The sequence below is a fragment of the Salmo salar genome, chromosome ssa20 (assembly GCF_905237065.1).
Source record: "Salmo salar chromosome ssa20, Ssal_v3.1, whole genome shotgun sequence".
NCBI classification, from domain to species: Eukaryota; Metazoa; Chordata; class Actinopteri; order Salmoniformes; family Salmonidae; genus Salmo; species Salmo salar.
In genome coordinates, this window is record NC_059461.1 from 19,618,136 (window position 1) to 19,637,002 (window position 18,867).

An 18,867-nucleotide genomic window follows, 5' to 3' on the forward strand; every position below is an offset into this window, starting at 1 on the left:
TATCCACTGACTGTGGACAGTGACCCACCAATGGGGGTTGTAGTTAAACAGCTTAACCGTAATGATAACTCAGTTAGGCCTGTCAGGTCAGGGGCTGGTTGGGTTAGGAATCACCCAGTGAGACTCATAGAGACTATGCTGACAGAGGGTTTTCATACAGAGTTCATTGGAATACCTGTGTGGGTGTAGGATTAGAATCCAAGTTGGCCTGTAGATTTCCAGATCTTCAGCCCATTTTCTTTGTTTTACCTTCAAGAAGCCCCATGGAGGTAATGGGTCAGAGGTCAAGTAGGCCAAGGTTTTTCTGTCTGAAGTTCTTATTGACACTGAGTGTACTGAACATGTAACAGGCATGTTTTCCTACAGGGTCTTTAAATTCCCCTAATTCTCTTTAGAGAATAGTCTTTGCACTGGAATATTTGGTTTTATACATATATCTCAGCAAAAAAAGAAACGTCCCTTTTTCAGGACCCTGTCTTTCAAAGATAATTCGTAAAAATCCAAATAACTTCACAGATCTTCATTGTAAAGGGTTTAAACACTGTTTCCCATGCTTTTTCATTGAACCATAAACAATTAATGAACATGCACCTGTGGAACGGTCGTTAAGACACTAACAGCTTACAGAAGGTAGGCAATTAAAGTCACAGTTATGAAAACTTAGGACACTAAAGAGGCCTTTCTACTGAAAAATACCAAAAGAAATATGCCCAGGGTCCCTGCTCATCTGTGTGAATGTGCCTTAGGCATGCTGCAAGGAGGCATGAGGACTGCAGATGTGGCCAGGGCAATAAATTGCAATGTCCGTACTGTGAGAAGCCTAAGACAGCGCTACAGGGAGACAGGATGGACAGGTGATCGTCCTCACAGTGGCAGACCACGTGTAACAACACCTGCACAGGATCGGTACATCCGAACATCACACCCGCGGGACAGGTACAGGATGGCAAAAACAACTGCCCGAGTTACACCAGGAACGCACAATCCCCCCATCAGTGCTCAGACCGTCCGCAATAGGCTGAGAGAGGCTGGACTGAGGGCCTGTACCTCGTTGTAATGCAGGTCCTCATCAGACATCACCGGCAACAACGTCGCCTATGGGCACAATCCCACCGTCGCTGGACCAGACAGGACTGGCAAAAATTGCTCTTCACTGACGAGTCGCGGTTTTGTCTCACCAGGGGTGATGGTCGGATTCGCGTTTATCGTCGAAAGAATGAGCGTTACACCGAGGCCTGTACTCTGGAGCGGTATCGATTTGGAGGTGGAGGGTCCGTCATGGTCTAGGGCGGTGTGTCACAGCATCATCGGACTGAGCTTGTTGTCATTGCAGGCCTTCTCAACGCTGTGCGTTACAGGGAAGACATCCTCCACCCTCATGTGGTACCCTTCCTGCAGGCTCATCCTGACATGACCCTCCAGCATGACAATGCCACCAGCCATACTGCTCGTTCTGTGCGTGATTTCCTGCAAGACAGGAATGTTAGTGTTCTGCCATGGCCAGCGAAGAGCCCGGATCTCAATCCCATTGAGCATGTCTGGGACCTTTTGGATCGGAGGGTGAGGGCTAGGGCCATTCTCTCCAGAAATGTCCGGGAACTTACAGGTGCTTTGGTGGAAGAGTGGGGTAACATCTCACAGCAAGAACTGGCAAATCTGGTGCAGTCCATGAGGAGGAGATGCACTGCAGTACTTAATGCAGCTGGTGGCCACACCAGATACTGACTGTTACTTTTGATTTTAACCCCCCCTTTGTTCAGGGACACATTATTCCATTTCTGTTAGTCACATGTCTGTGGAACTTGTTCAGTTTATGTCTCAGTTGTTGAATCTTGTTATGTTCATACAAATATTTACACATGTTAATTAAGTTTCTTTTTTTGCTGAGTTATATGTGTATTGCATACCTGATTTTATTTTTATTATTTCTTTATAGTATGCAAGTGGAATTCAGCAGGGGAGAATGTAACAGGGTTCGTTATGTTTCCACTTGCCTCTGAAGAAATGTGTATTTAATGTTCAAGCACTCTTACTGATTGGTTCAATTCTGATGACAATAAGGCGTGTTGTTATTGGACCGGCTTGCAGATGGGGAAGATCGTGAATGTCACGTATGAAAATGTGATGCAAAGGATTTTACCATCGACAGCCATCAACATCATTAATCCCTGCACAACTAACGTGCTGTTTCCTATTTAATCACATAATAAATAACGCTCAACTAGAACCACTGGCTGGGGTGATTTATTTGAACTAAACACAATGCAAGGAGAGTGCAATTAACGTCTGTTACAGGAGCACAGAGGTTCCTAGGTGTGAGAAGTGTGCAGAAGGGGCATGAGACAAAAGATTGTGTAGTATTTGGGAAAGAAGCGGTATGTGTTCATTGTAGGAGTGCCCATGGGGCTGGGGGTCAGAAGTGTCCGGTGAGAGAGAGGCAGCTTGAGGTTACCAGGGTTAGAGCAGTGCATATGGTGTCATATGCTGAGACAGTGAAGAAATTAGAGGAAGATGGGTCAAGGGGGAAGGATCCTGAGAGGATTCTCATGAGTAGTAGATCTGTGCCAGCACAGAATGATTGGCCAACAAGTGATATATGCTTCAGTAAAGCTTGCACTAGCGAACTTGCAACATTGTATAAAATATTCTGGGCCCTCAGGGTTTCCAGCACCAGTGAACTTCGAACAGACACAGCTGTAGGCTATTTGCACAAGGGACAAGCATTTGCTTGACTTGGGCAGGAGCTCACTGGAGCTGAGTACCAGCAACTAAAATGTTCTACTGCTTGAGCTCCTGTTCCTCTTATAGAATATTAGCTCAAAAGTATTGTGGTGCTCCTTTGTACCTAAAAATAAACAGTACCAGCACCCAAAATGAATACCGGAACCTATTTCAGTCCAGGTCAAGCACTGATAAGAAGTAATCAGGTAGGCCTATTTTGTGACGTTTTCACTGAATCAGAGCATGACATTTTTCCCAATCATGCTGAGTGGTTAACGAGGAACTATTGTAATTCTCAATGGATGTAAAAACAGACTTTGTTTGCTTGTTGTTTGAGGTGAAGAAAACATTACTTTGGAAGCTCCACAGGTCATTATGAGTCGTGTGCGTTAAGCCAATCAGAAATATTATCAGATCCCCAAATGAGCACATTTATATGCCTACATTTGCACACAGGCCAGGTAGCCTATAAACCTACTTCTATGTGTGCGTGTCCTTACTCAACATTGACAGGAGCACACCAACTAAATTGACAAAACTTGTTTCTCACAAGTGTAGCATAGGTTGTGCACTCTGCAAACAATGTTTCTATTCCGACAATAACTGGAAGCCTGGAATAATAATATTGAATGCATTAACAGAAATTACCATAACCAAAGTAACAAACATTGTAGATTAGGAATTAACGGTAAATGTACTGCTGGTGATATATGTAATGGGGAATTGATATACACTAACAATCAAACCCAAACAACTCACACAATGAAGTAATGAAACAATGAACGTGCACAAATTGTCAGGAGAGAGCGCATTCTGGAGAGAGAAGTGCATTGTGCATCTGAGCGCATGGTCTATCTGACGTCTGCATTGGCCATGCAGCATTCACAGTGATATGGCCTCAGCAGAAGTCAGGGCATTCATACTTCTTGCGCTTCCCGGAGCAGTGCAGAGCTGTTGCATAGGAAGTGAGTTTGTGTTTTCTACCACCAACCAATCATGTCAATGTGGAGCTATACAGAGCCCTCTGCATTGTTACACATTGTGGGAGGCACATGGCGATGCGGTACGGAGCTCGAATTGGCCTCTGCATGCCTCTGAAGGCTCTGCAATTGCTTTTGTTTAACTGAGACATTGAGTGTGTCATAGTGAACAAATTATGTACTCAGTTTTTTATGTTGAAACGCTTGATGAATTAGTACCTGTATTCTTTGATAAAATGTTTTACACTCAATTGGAAACACTAGTGATCACATGAATATGCATTAATTTTATCTCATTTACATTAATTGCTGTGGTAATCCACAGACATTCATATGGTAATGCATAATTATTAGCAGCAACTATTGAACCATTTTAATAGCAAAATAAATATTGTACCATCATAATCAACTGTCAGCCTTTCACTTTTCAATCTCACTCATTGCATTATAAGTGCTCAAACCCACAGTATTGGTTTATTCATTCATATGGCTACGTTATTTAATGGCTTCTCTCAAAATTCAAATGTTTACATAAAACTAAGTTCACAACAAGGGTGCCATGCACATTTAAGTCACACTAAAAATACATTGGCTGGTAGGTAGATATGTTAGTAGCACACCTTGCTGATAGGGAATGACTGGACCCAGGTACATTGGGAAGAAAAAGTATGTGAACCCTTAGAATTACCTGGATTTCTGCACAAATTGGTCATAACATTTTATCTGATCTTCATCTAAGTCACAACAATAGACAAACACCGTCTGCTTAAACTAATAACACACAATTATCATTTTTCATGTCTATATTGAACACTATGTAAACATTCACAGTGCAGGTTGGGAAAAGTATGTGAACCCTTGGATTTAATAACAGGTTGACCCTCCTTTGGCAGCAGTAACCTCAACCAAATGTTTTCTGTAGTTGCGTATCAGACCTGCACAACGGTCAGGAGGAATTTTGGACTATTCCTCTTTACAAAACTGTTTCAATTCCACAATATTCTTGGGATGTCTGGTGTGAACCGCTCAGTTGAGGTCATGCCACAGCATCTCAATTGGGTGGAGGTCAGGACTGACTGGGCCACTCCAGAAAGTGTATTTTCTTCTATTTAAGGCATTCTGTTGTTGATTTACATCTGTCTTTGTTGTTGTCCTGCTGCATCACCTAACTTCTGTTGAGGTTCAATTGTCAGACAGATAGCCTTACATTCTCCTGCAAAATGTCTTGATAAACTTGGGAATTCATTTTCCCGTCTGATAGCAAGCTGTCCAGACCCTAAGGCCGCAAAGCAGCCCCAAACCATGATGCTCCCTCCCTCCACCATAGTTTACAGTTGGCATGAGGTTTTGATGTTGTGTGCTGTGCCTTTTTTTCTCCAGACATAGTGTTGTGTGTTCCTTCCAAACAACACAACTTTAGTTTCATCTGTCCACAGAATATTTTGCCAGCAGCGCAGTGGAACATCGAGGTGCTTCAGACGTGCAGCAATGTTTTTTGGACAGGGGCTTCTTCAATGGTGTCTTCCCATGAACACCATTCTTATTTAGTGTTTTACGTATTGTAGACTCGTCAACAGAGACGTTAGCATCTTCCAGAGATTTCTGTAAGTCTTTAGCTGACACTAGGATCCTTCTTAGCCTCATTGAGCATTCTGCGCTGTGTTCTTGCAGTCATCTTTGCAGGACGGCCAGTCCTAGGGAGAGTAGCAACAGTGCTGAAATTTCTCCATTTATAGCAATTTGTCTTACAGTGGACTGACTTTTAGAGATACTTTTGAAACCCTTTCCAGCTTTATGCAAGGCAACAATTCTTAATCTTAGGTCTTCTGAGATCTCTTTTGTTCGAGGCATGGTTCACATCAGGCAATGCTTCTTGTGAATAGCAAACTCAAATTTTGTGAGTGTTTTTTATGGGGCAGGGCAGCTCTAACCAAAATCTCCAATCTCGTCTCATTGATTCGACTCAAGGTTAGTTGACTCCTGACTCCAATTATCTTTTGGAGAAGTCATTAGCCTAGGAGTTCACATACTTTTTCCAACCTACACTGAATGTTTAAATGGTGTATTCAATATAGACATGAAAAATTATAATTGTTTGTGTGTTATTAGTTTAAGCAGACTGTGTTTGTCTATTGTTGTGACTTAGATGAAGATCAGATGAAATTGTATGTAAAATGTATGCAGAAATCCAGAAAATTCCAAAGGGTTCACATACTTTTTCTTGCCACTGTATGAGAACATGGCATTTTTCATCTAAAGACGCAATTTCTTTTTTGAAAAGGACGTATTGTAACAAGAATAAACAGCCTTTTTCATTTGCTCAGTCAAGGCAGTGGGCAAAGACTCTCACAGTGAAGCATAGAAACAGCAGCGTGTATCTTTCTGATGGGGACAGAGTGGTCCCCATGATAATAGCAAAATAAGCAAAGGCCACAAAGCATGCCAAATTATGTCCCCATAGACCTCTCATCAAATTCCTTTATGTTTTGTAGATGGCAGCCATTTTCATTTGAGTGAAATCCATTCAAGAGAGCATTACACAGTAGTGTTCATTTTTGGATGTCACTGGGTACTATAAACAATGAAACAGTCATAGAACCAGGACGTCAGACTCATTCATGGCACAACAATACCAAGGTTGCATTCATTTATCCTGCTTATTTGGGTTTGTTGATGTTGACTTTGATGACAGTCTGCCTCATCTATGTACCATTGGGGTGTCATACATTCAGTCAAGGTTGTGCTAGGGAACTGTTCATTCAACCGTTTCATGACCTGGATGCAACCCTCTGTCTCTGACTGCTTCATCCATGCAGAGCTGAGAAGTCAGTCTGTGAAGGCATCCTGCTGCTCAGGTGAGAGGCTGCAGGACACGGGAGGAAGTGGCAGGGTTGGCTGGAGAGTCGTGAACTCGCTGCAAAAGTTACTGACGTCCACAGACTCCTTGATTTTTGGCAGGAACGGAGGTTTAATTTTTTTTGCTAGCAGTGCATCCCAGTCTATAGTCTGTTGGTCAAATAGATACAGTACATATGGGTTAAGTTACAAAATATAAGTTATTCTCCCACAAGCATCTCAAAGATACGGTTGATGCATCTACACTACCGTTCAAAAGTTTGGGGTCACTTAGAAATGTCCTTGTTTTTCAAAGAAAAGCACATTTTCTGTCCATTAAAATAACATAAAATTGATCAGGAATACAGTGTAGACATTGTTAATGTTGTAAATGACTATTGTAGCTGGAAACGGCAGATTTTTAATGGAATATCTACATTGGCGTACAGAGGCCCATTATCAGCAACCATCACTCCTGTGTTCCAATGGCACGTTGTGTTAGCTAATCCAAGTTTATCATTTTAAAAGGCTAATTGATCATTAGAAAACCCTTTTGCAATTATGTTAGCACAGCTGAAAACTGTTGTCCTGATTAAAGAAGCAATAAAGTGGCCTTCTTTAGACTAGTTGCGTATTTGGAGCATCAGCATTTGTGGGTTTGATTACAGAATGGCCAGAAACAAAGAGCTTTCTTCTGAAACTCGTCAGTCTGTTCTTGTTCTGAGAAATGAAGGCTATTCCATGCGAGAAATTGCCAAGAAACTAAAGATCTCGTACAACGCTGTGTACTACTCCCTTCACAGAACAGCACAAACTGGCTCTAACCAGAATAGAAAGAGGAGTGGGAGGCGTCGGTGCACAACTGAGCAAAAGGACAAGTACATTAGAGTGTATAGTTTGAGAAACAGATGCCTCACAAGTCCTCAACTGGCAACTTCATTAAATAGTACCCGCAAAACACCAGCCTCAACAGTGAAGAGGCAACTCCGGGATGCTCTGTCTGAGATATGATAAACCATTTTGAACAGTAATGTATATCTAAAAGCATTGATTGAAAATGACTTGAACTAAACTAGCTTGAAAAATTGCTCGCCCTTGACTTCATTTCCGTCCCCCTCTCCAGCTCCCAGTCTTTTCTCTGTATTCCTCTTAAGAAGCTGCATGTACAGACAGGGTGAGGGTTCAAAACAAACACTGGTATCTTCATAACAAAACTCTTTCTGAACGGTTTCCAAATATATACAAATATGAGAGACAAAATGAGAAGAGAAAGAGGGGTGGTTACCTTTTGATTGATGGAGATGGAGTCTGGAGAGAGGCATCCAGGATAATGAACATCATCATTAACTATGCTGTCAAGCACCTCCTCTTCATCAAATCAAATGTACTTATATAGCCCTTCTTACATCAGCTGATATCTCAAAGTGCTGTACAGAAACCCAGCCTAAAACCCCAAACAGCAAGTAATGCAGGTGTAGAAGCACAGTGGCTAGGAAAAACTCCCTAGAAAGGCCAAAACCTAGGAAGAAACCTAGAGAGGAACCAGGCTATGAGGGGTGGCCAGACCTCTTCTGGCTGTGCCGGGTGGAGATTATAACAGAACATGGCCAAGATGTTCAAATGTTCATAAATGACCAGCATGGTCAAATAATAATAATCACAGTAGCTGTCGAGGGTGCAACAAGTCAGCACCTCAAGAGTAAATGTCAGTTGGCTTTTCATAGCCGATCATTGAGAGTATCTCTACCGCTCCTGCTGTCTCTAGAGAGTTGAAAACAGCAGGTCTGGGACAGGTAGCACGTCCGGTGAACAGGTCAGGGTTCCATAGCCGCAGGCAGAACAGTTGAAACTGGAGTAGCAGCACGGCCAGGTGGACTGGGGACAGAAAGGAGTCATCATGCCAGGTAGTCCTGAGGCATGGTCCTAGGGCTCAGGTCCTCCGAGAGAGAGAAAGAAAGAAAGAGAGAATTAGAGAGAGCATACTTAAATTCACACAGGACACCGGATAAGACAGGAGAAATACTCCAGATATAACAGACTGACCCTAGTCCCCCAACACATAAACTAATGCAGTGTAAATACTGGAGGCTGAGACAGGAGGGGTCAGGAGACACTGTGGCCCCATCTGATGATACCCCCGGACAGGGCCAAACAGGCAGGATATAACCCCACCCACTTTGCCAAAGCACAGCCCCCCTCACTAGAGGGATATCTTCAACCACCAACTTACCATCCTGAGACAAGGCCGAGTATAGCCCACAAAGATCTCCGCTACGGCACAACCCAAGGGGGGGCGCCAACCCAGACAGGAAGACCACGTCAGTGACTCAACCCATTCAAGTGATGCACCCCTCCTAGGGACGGCATGGAAGAACACCAGTAAGCCAGTGACTCAGCCCCTGTAATAGGGTTAGAGGCAGAGAATCCCAGCCTTCCCAGTTCATCTTCTCCTGGGAATGGAGACTGGCAAAAGATTGATAGAGGGAAGGCTTTATTCTGTTTTATGGCCAGTCATAGAAACTATAAAACATTACATATCTGTGTATTTGTATTTGTATTTATTATGGATCCCCATTAGCTGCTCTTCCTGGGGTCCAGCAAAATTAAGGTAGTTATGCATTTTAAAAACATTACAATACATTCACAACAGATTTCACAACATATTAAGTGTGTGCCCTCATGCCTCTACTCTACTACCACATATCTATAACACAAAATCCATGTGTACATGTGTGTATAGTGTGTGTGTTATTGTGTGTTTGTATGCATATGTCTGTTTGTGTTGCTTGTTCGTGACAAAGTGTTTAGTCTGTCTGTGTTTTAGGGAGTGCGTTTTTGGTGTGTTTATCACTTACCTCTCCCACAAGCATCTCAAAGATAAGGACATCCATTCCCCACCAGTCCACAGCTTGTGTGTAGTTATCTTCAGTTAAGCACCTCAGGCGCCAGGGCCCAGATTCACAAAACACTTCTTACGTAATTAGTTAAGAAGCTTCTTAAGAAAAAACGAAATAGTTCATAAGATAGTTCGTAAGTGCATCTCCTCAACAATATCTTAAGATTCAATGATTTTCTTACAAAGTTCTCAAATATCTTATTCCGAATCTTCTTAAGATGTGTGTTACTAGGCAACCGATTTAGCTAGCTATCAATGGCAATCATGTTAGCATATTTCCTACTGAGATTACAGTTCTAAAACATGTTATTGGGTTTCAAATAATCAATACTAAAACTTTCAGATGAAGTTTGTGACTGAATTAAACATGTTCAATTGCTTTCATGAGTGTATTCTCTCACTACCCTGAGTTTAAGACAAGGGTTCAGCTAAGAACAAATCCAAAAACCTTATTTTCAATAATCTAATTTATTCTTAACTTTTTGCTTAAGGAGAAACATAAGAAATAGCGCAAGAACATTTCCAAGAACAAGCTTTTTGAGGAATAGCAACTTTGCTTAACTTTCTTCATAAGTCTAAAATGGCAGTTAAGAAGACATTTCTTCTGAAGAAGGTTTTGTGAATCTGGGCCCAGGAACTCTGGAATTCCACAGAATGTTGACGTCCGGTCGCCATGCCCCATCCCTGCCAGGTCAACAGCAGATAGAGCAGTGTTTAACTACACACACACACACACACACACACACACACACACACACACACACACACACACACACACACACACAGTTTGTAATATGTAATTTCCACACATACCCACATACTCTGTCTGAGATACGATAAACCATAATTTACCTTCTTTACAAAGTCCAAAGTCTGTGATTTTAACAAATCCGTCTGCGTCTATCAGCAAGTTGTCCAACTTCAAATTCCTGTGTAAAACACATCCAATTTAAATAAGCTGCAGATGCAAGCTATAGCTGTATTTAGCGCTGGTTTATAATACCCGTAAGTCAAATGACGCAGACGCGACTTACCAATAAACTATCTTATTCAGATGCAGGAACTCTAGACCCAGAAAAACACACGCTAAGTATAACCTGTAACCTAAAGAAAAGTCAAGAAAATCTAAGAGAAATCAGGGCAATCCAAATTTGCACTGATAAGTGTGTGTTTGTAAGGTACAACTCACCTGGTCTGCACCTCAGAGAAGGCGTTATTGTGGATATGGATCAGGAGGTCGCCCCCTGGTGACTACTCCATGACAAAACACGCATGCTCACTGGTCTGGAAGCAGCCGTGCAGGTTGACCAGAAAAGGGTGCCTCGACGCGTTGATTATCTCGAAGATCCTCCTCTCACACATAAGGCTGTCAAGCCATCAGAGAGAGAATTTCTTACTGTAAATAAGTTATTATCTGTGGGTATCACTACAGTACTACTGTATGTGTGTTAAGTGAGCAAGCCTATCCATTGTATGGTATACTATATCATTATGTCTCCTATTCTTAAAGAACACTAACCTGTCTTCTTCATCACGGGTCACAATGTGCCTCTTCTTCAAGGCTTTGATGACGTAGAGTTTTCCTGTCTTCTTAAAGTCAGCTAGAAGTACCTGGATAGGGTGAATATTGGAGTACATGATGCAGTGGGCTATGCAAAATCATATAATATTGTAACATGTTGTGTTGGCAAAAAACACTGGACCTTTCCAAAGTGTCCTCTTCCCAGGACAGAGATACATTTGAAATCTTCCATCTGCATCCTTGCTCTCTCTGTTGTGTAGTTTTCAATGGAGGACTGAAAAGGGGCAGACAGATATGTTACAAAGCTAGAACCATGGACACCAAGGCCAGTGCGATGGAAATGTCATACTTGTGCTTTTCTATTTAGCTCTTTCTAAGTTCTATGTTTGTGCTTTTCTATAAACCAATTTTTGTGTTCATGCAAGTGACTGACTGAACAAATCCTTACAGCAGCTGCAATTTGGCAGTACACCCAGACCTTGTTTTCAGAACGAAAGATATCTCAGTTTCAAGGTCTCAGCTTAGAGAGAAGAAGCCTCGTGAGGTATTGGTCTGTCACATGTTATGAACCAGTATTGGTCGGTCACATGAATGAAACAAAACAGTAATGATGAGTTAATTAAGCTAAATTATGCAAATATGACTTGTCTGTGTATAGCCATATATAAGACAACTGCTGGGTCTGCCCCAGCAGAACTCCTGACAGACATTCACTATGGTGCATTAAGTTTGTTGGAACCTCTCCAGCGCACTGACAATAAACAATCTTAAATCAATAAACAATTGGTTTAAGATTGACTGAGTGTCCCTATGTAAGAATTTCCACAAAACCAGTCATCCATTTGAATAATATTTCATCAAAGTCTTCTAAAAAAAACTCTTTGCGCATGACTCTACCAAAATGGCATTTGACTACCACAGTTTTTTGTTCTGTGGAGCTGGTAGAGGTGTTCACCACTTTTTCTGTCAGAGTAGGAATATGTGGTGTTTTCGGTGCTGTTGAGATCATGTTGGGGATGCATCTTCCCTGGTCAGTGGTAGACGTTTTAGATGACTGCTCTTCACTTATGTTAAGCCTAATCACCGGCACGTCACTGCAGATCAAGAGAAACACAGTGATGGTCATGTATATAGTCAGGGAAATCATGCAGTGATAGTGATATTACATATACTCCCATAACCAAATATTCTTATAAATACACAACACACAATACCTGTTTTAGAGTTGATGTTCTTAATGCACACGTCTGTATTGTGTTTGCATGGGCAGCACTGTGCTTTCTCTCACCCTGGCAGTAAGGGGGTTGAGAGTGGCCTTATTGGTGGAAAGTGGCGGGTTGACCACAACATCAGAGGAAGTAGGCAGACTCAAAGTGGTGATGGAACTGCATTGAGGCAGGACACTCATCATCAGATGGCCCCATGTGGCAAAGTTCCTGTTCATCTGGGCAACACGTAGGAAGTTCTTCCCTGAGTGGAGGGAAAAGAACACTGAGTTCAATCCATCAACCCAATATACTGTACCTATCATCAACAGTAACATGAGTAGGCCTATTCGATCTGTGACTAAAGGGCCAAGGCAGGTGACATAGAGTAACTTTCTCTTTTGAGAAAATGCACCTTTGATTGGGTTGGCGCTCAATCACAGGTTTGACTAAATTCATCTGCAAAGCCACCAGAAAAATAACAAGTAGTGTGTTACATATGGATATCTGATTGATAGGCCGCACTGTGGCTATTCCATCTCATATTCGGAACTATAAACAAATCACACCTCAGTGAACAGTGTACCCTGGGGCTCCAGGCACAAACACAGAAAATGTTGTTGGTTGTCCAGGAACTCTTCCAGGCGCAGGTACTTGACTGCACACGTCACCCTCCATTCTTGCCAGAAGACCCCAATCCCCAGCTCCCGAGACTGTGGGGGTCCAAATATGAAATATATGTATAATCTCCCAACTGAGAATTAATATGACCTTTTACCAATATAGACATGTTCAGACTATGTACAACACATTCCATTGAGTTCCCATTCAACCAGGTAGGGGAAGTACAATGGCTCCTCCTGGTGTTCTGTAAAAGAACTAGCTCTACTAGTCACCCTTTCCACTTCAATGAGAATATCAATCGCCCACTCTATTGACACTACTTGCCCGCTCCAGTTGGATGCTGAAGCCTTGTCTCCAGGACTGCTTGTTCAGGCGTTTGCAGTGGGTACAACCCACCACTCTGTTATCCAGTTTCAACACTGCACTCATCTCCACTGCCAGACACAAAGTCAGATATTACTGTCCTAAATTTCCTTGACTACAATAACATGTAGAAGAGCTGGTTCTACAGGTACAGTACTTGGGATATTCAAACACGACAACTACAGCTTCAACAAAGAAGTCACAAGCCCTCTGGGCACTTAATAACATACATACACAGTACACTCCCCGCAGGAGAGGAGGAGGTAGTGGATGTTCAATATAGGACTAAGGATGAGTAGGGCTAAGGTCCTTTATACAGGAACTTACAGAAGAGGTCTTCAGTGTGATCAGGTTGGCTGTCAACTTTGGAATCTGTTGGGCTATCCGGAGCAGAAGATGCACTGGTTATTTGGCCTCGTCCTGGCAAGTCCTCACATCCCAAGTCCTCACATCCCAGAAGCCTGACCTCAAATGTGCCTGTAAAATGTTACATTTATCAGGGGAACAGACCTTAAAATAAATATTATCATTCTGCTTTTACCTCAGATCCATAAACATACATAAAATATCTGTAAGATTTGAAGAGAGTGGTTACCTGTTAGGGAGGCCGGCTTAAGTAAGGATGAGGAGGTTGAGGAGGAAAGGGAGAAGAGTAAACAACTTTGTCATTGTCCCTCGGGGGAGGGGATCCTGTAGGGAGCCTGTATGCAATTCCTCAAACACACATAGCATAAAAACGAAAACAAATGTTCCAGTGTAAAAACCAAGAACCTGATGCTGTTTTTCCAATCTTAAACTAATTTTACGAACGGTTCCTTAGTGCCTGTGAATTGATACTAATTTTGTACTGTTTTCTAATAGAAGTGTTTCTAGATATAACCAAGCTAGCCCACCTCAGCCAGGGCCAGTTGGCCGTGAGATGGCAGCTCCTCAAGCTCCTTCACCACATCCCTAGCCACCTTCACCACCTCTGTCTCTATCTGGACATAGTGTTTTAACTCTGCCACACGAATGTCCAGGGGATTGACACCCACTAGGGCACATCTTCCTGGGTGCATGAGAAAACAAGCATAGATTTTTTAAGGTCATATCAGAAAACATACATTGTAAATCTCCAATCAACATTAAAGAACCATATACTGAGGAACTGTCTCTCTCACCGTCTCTCTAATAAGAGTACAATCTCCATAACTTACTACTCAATCAGTGTAAAAATTCCAGAGCCATCATGCTCTAGTTCATGGTCCTTCAAGCCGGATTGAGTTAACCACCCGAAGATATGGATCCAACACATACGAACGCACCTGACCCATCCGTGCGGCCCCATTCACAGAGAGAAAGACATCCCCCAGATCACATCGGAACATGAATAGAACTGAAGAACTAAGCATCTATGAGTGGCAGGTCTTGCCATTTGGCACGACTTGTAGTCCCTGTTGCGCCATCTACGCTCTGCAACGACACATTCAGGACAACATAGGAGTCAACCAAGAGCTTGTGAAGTCCGCCGAGGAGTCATTCTATGTGGACAACTGCCTTTGAAGCATCCCCTCTGCCGATGAAGCAAGAAACATTGTTAATGGACTGCGGCAGTTGCTCCATACTGGAGGCTTTGAGATACACCAGTGGGCTAGCAATGTACCAGCTGTCATCGAGCACCTACTGCCCGAGGCAAGATATGAAAGAAGCGAACTGTGGCTTTCCCAAAGTAGCACGGATCTCCAGGAACCAACCCTGGGGCTATGTTGGAACTGCCTCAGAGACTCCTTGGGATACAAGCACTGCACTGTGGAGAGCTCCAAACCTACAATGAGTAATATCAAAAGCATGCTCGCCCATCAATACGACCCACTAGGCCTTTCACAACCTGAGGCAAGGTACTCATCCAGGACCTGTGGAAGGAAGGGATAGGTTGGGATGACCCCATTCAACCTCAGAGCCTGCTGGACAGATGGCTTGTCTGGGAACAAGACATTCCTGACCTTGTCCAGATGGAACTCCCCAGAACTTATACACCACAATATGCTGACAATCCAAAGTCGACCAGAGACCTCCACATATTCTGTTATGCATCTGTGTTGCAGAGATTCAGAACCTTAAGGATGTAGCCAACTGCAGGTATATGGATATCGCAAACAACCTGGCTGATGACGTCACTCGGGGCAAGACCTTGAAAGAGCTGGCCCAACCAGATCGATGTTACCAAGGCCCTGGCCTTCAATGTCTGTTGCTTATCCGGAGCCTGACGACAGCGAACTGAAGAAATCAGCCTTCTGCGGACATGTCTGTCAGTCCTAGTCCTCAGCTCCCAGATATCAGCAAGTTTGATACATGGAAAGACCTCATGAAGGCAACAACTAGATCCCTATACGGCACGGCCAATCCACTCTCCAGTTCACCTAGCGAAGCAGCAGACTACATGGGGAACCTCCCCCTGAAGCAAGCTCAGATGGAATCGTTTCCTGAAGAGGTCAAGGCCAACATGTCAAACCGTTTTTCTAACAGTCATCTGGGTCCCTTGTCTCCTGAGTATGATAAGGATTCAGGACTCCTTAGAGTTGGCGGTAGACTATGAAGAGCAGAGCACCTGGAGATGGATGCTATGCACCCCATCGTCTTGGATCCGCTGACCAAGCTACTCATTCAAGATTTCGACAAGACTCTCCTCCATCCCGGCCCAGAGAGGGTTCTGGCGGAACTGCATCATAGATACTGGATTCTGCGGGGAAGGGAAGCCATCTGGGAGTTTCAGCACACCTGTTTGCAATGCCAAAGATAGCGTGTAAAACCTGAAGTTCCACTTAGTGTGTTGTGAATTTTGTTACGAATGTATTGTAATGTTTTTAAAATTCTATGACTGCCTTAATTTTGGCAAAACACAGGAAGAATAGCTGCTGCCTTGGCTAATGGAGATCCATAATAAATACAAATACAAATGGCAGACCTACCTCCTGCTTGTCTGCGACTGTACAAGCCACCCTTCTACTGTCCCGGAGTGGATTGTTTCGGACCATTCAACATAAAAATCGGACGTCGCAACGAAAACTGATGGGGCATCGTCTACAAATGCATGACCAGCCGCTGCACCTACCTGGACCTCCTGGAGAGCCAGGATGCCAAGGCCTACCTGATGTCTCAAAGACGCTTCATCGCACTTCGAGGCAAGCCTTTTGAGCTTCTATCGGACAATGGTATGAACTTCGTTGAAAGAGACCGAGAACTGCAAGAGGCCTTCAAAGTGATGGCCCCCCTCCTGAAGGAACATCTCCGATGTCGCGGAACCAGATCCCGTCACATCGAGCCTCCTACTCATGGGACGCTATGACGCATCTCTTCCTCAGGTTTTGTATGACTCCAGTAACATCCTAGTGAAACGCCGCTGGAGGTATAGCCAAGTCCTTGCCGATCACTTTTGGTCCCAGTTCGTTCTCTATTACTTGCCAAGTCTACAGGAAAGACAGAAGTGGAGTAAGGATGGAAGGGAACTTACTGTGGATCAAGTGGTTCTCATCATGAACACTCAGCTCCCTCGAGCTCTCTGGTCTGTCGGGAAGGTGACTCAAACTTACCCTGGAGCTGATGGACGTATTTGGACTGCTGCTATCCAGGTCAAGGGTTAGACTTACCTACGACCAGTGGCCCGGCTGGTGCAGCTCCCAGCCATCCTCGATTACAATGCAGAAGAACGTGGTCACCTAGAACAGACTTTCTATCTGGTTACAATGTTGTAGCAGACATTCGGGGCAGCTGTGTAAGAAAGCCTGTCCCTTTAAGAACTCAGTGATGACGTCACAGCTATCACAAGCTGACAGAGTGTTTAGGTCATTACCAAGTGCAGCTCGCCACCTACTGCTGTGAACACAAATCTCCATTTTGGACATCATTTCCTTTCTGACCAATTTATTAATCACTGTGCGTGAATACAAAACTGTAAGTAAGGTATATGTTTGAATGACAAAGTTGTCAATAACGTTAGTTTAAGTATATTTGCATCATTATTTCAGCATTATGTATCTCATTTTTATGCAGCTATCTTGCATTATTAGCTGGTTAGTCTGATGTTGCTAGCTACTTGTATTTTCGTTTCAGTCATTGGATTATTTTAACAGATTAGAGCTATATATCTTCTTTGTTATTGCTAAATGAATGTGCCTTGTCTTAGTATTGATGCCATTGTATTCATGTTTATTATTGTCAGACCACTTCTTGTATGGAAAACTGGACAGTTAATTGGATAATCAAAGCTGAGTGACATGGCACAGAATTGCAAACATTGTTCATCTCAAATCAATATTAAAGAACCCTAAACAAAGGGACTGTCTCTCTCACCTTCTCTCTAACAGGAGTACAATCTCCATAACTTATCCCTACTCAATCAGTGTATAAATTCCAGATGCATCATCCTCTAATTCAAAGTGTGTGTGTGTGTGTGTGTGAACAAACGAAAGCTTTCAGTCCAAGATGGCGTAGCAGTTGGATGTGTGTTTTTGTCTAGTCCTGTCCCATCCCATGTATATATCGTCTTCTCATATATATTTCATATGTATTTTAATCTCACTTTCCATCTACAGACTGAATATACTCTCCTGCAAACCCACCTCACCCAATGTGGTACGGATCTGCTATTTTTATACTTTAGAACAGGAACCCCCATCAGAAGCTAGCCAACTAACTAGCTAGTAGTCAGTAAGCCACTGCTAGCGGTCCTCACCGTTAACTCGGACATCAACCAGCCTCAACCTGGTCAATTCCTGCCAGTCTGGACAGCGCGATATCAACCCAGAGCATATCGGACTGCTTTTTCTCTACCACATGTCCGGATTCCTACCGCAAGCTCTGAACCTTTACACCGGATCATAGCAGCTAGCTACTCCTGGCTAACGTCTCTGTCCCGAAGCAAGCACCAGTTAGCCTGGAGCTAGCGTGGAGCTAGCCAAAGAGGTCCACCAGCCAATTCTTGGGCTACAATACCTCTTTTGCCAATTGGCCTGGACCCTTTACTGCCGACACGGAGCCCCGCCGATCCATCACGACTGGTCTGCCAACGTAACCGTCCGAGGTGGTTTCAACAGGCTCCTCCATTGTGACGTCGCTGGATGCCCATCTGCTAGCCCCGGCCCACTAGCTGTCTGAATCGCCGTGTCTCCAGCTCGCCTAGCATAGCAGCGACTACGGAATTGGCTCCCTGACTCATCTAGTGCTACTCATTGGACCCTATGATCACTCGGCTACACATGCCTCTCCCTAATGTCAATATACCTTGTCTATTGCTGTTTTGGTTAGTGATTATTGTCTTATTTCACTGTAGAGCCACTAGCCCTGCCCAATATGCCTTAGATAGCCCTTTTGTTCCACCCCCCACACATGCGGTGACCTCACCTGGCTTAACTGGTGCCTCTAGAGACAAAACCTCTCTCATCGTCACTCAATGCCTAAGTTTACCTCCACTGTACTCACATCCTACCCTACCTTTGTCTGTACATTATGCCTTGAATCTATTCTTCCGTGCCCAGAAATCTGCTCCTTTTTTACTCTCTGTTCCGAACGCACTAGACAACCAGTTCTTATAGCCTTTAGCTGTACCCTTATCCTACTCCCCCTCTGTTCCTCTGGTGATGTAGAGGTTAACCCAGGCCCTGCAGCCCCCAGCACCACTCTCAACTGTAAAAGCCTTGGTTTCATGCATGTTAACATTAGAAGCCTCCTCCCTAAGTTTGTTTT

At 43.5% G+C, this 18,867-nt stretch overlaps 1 pseudogene; it reads right to left on the reverse strand.

Moving 5' to 3' along the window:
- Positions 1-6,161: 6,161 nt before the first annotated feature.
- Positions 6,162-12,038, reverse strand: LOC106580256 (serine/threonine-protein kinase N2-like; annotated as a pseudogene).
- Positions 12,039-18,867: the final 6,829 nt, after the last annotated feature.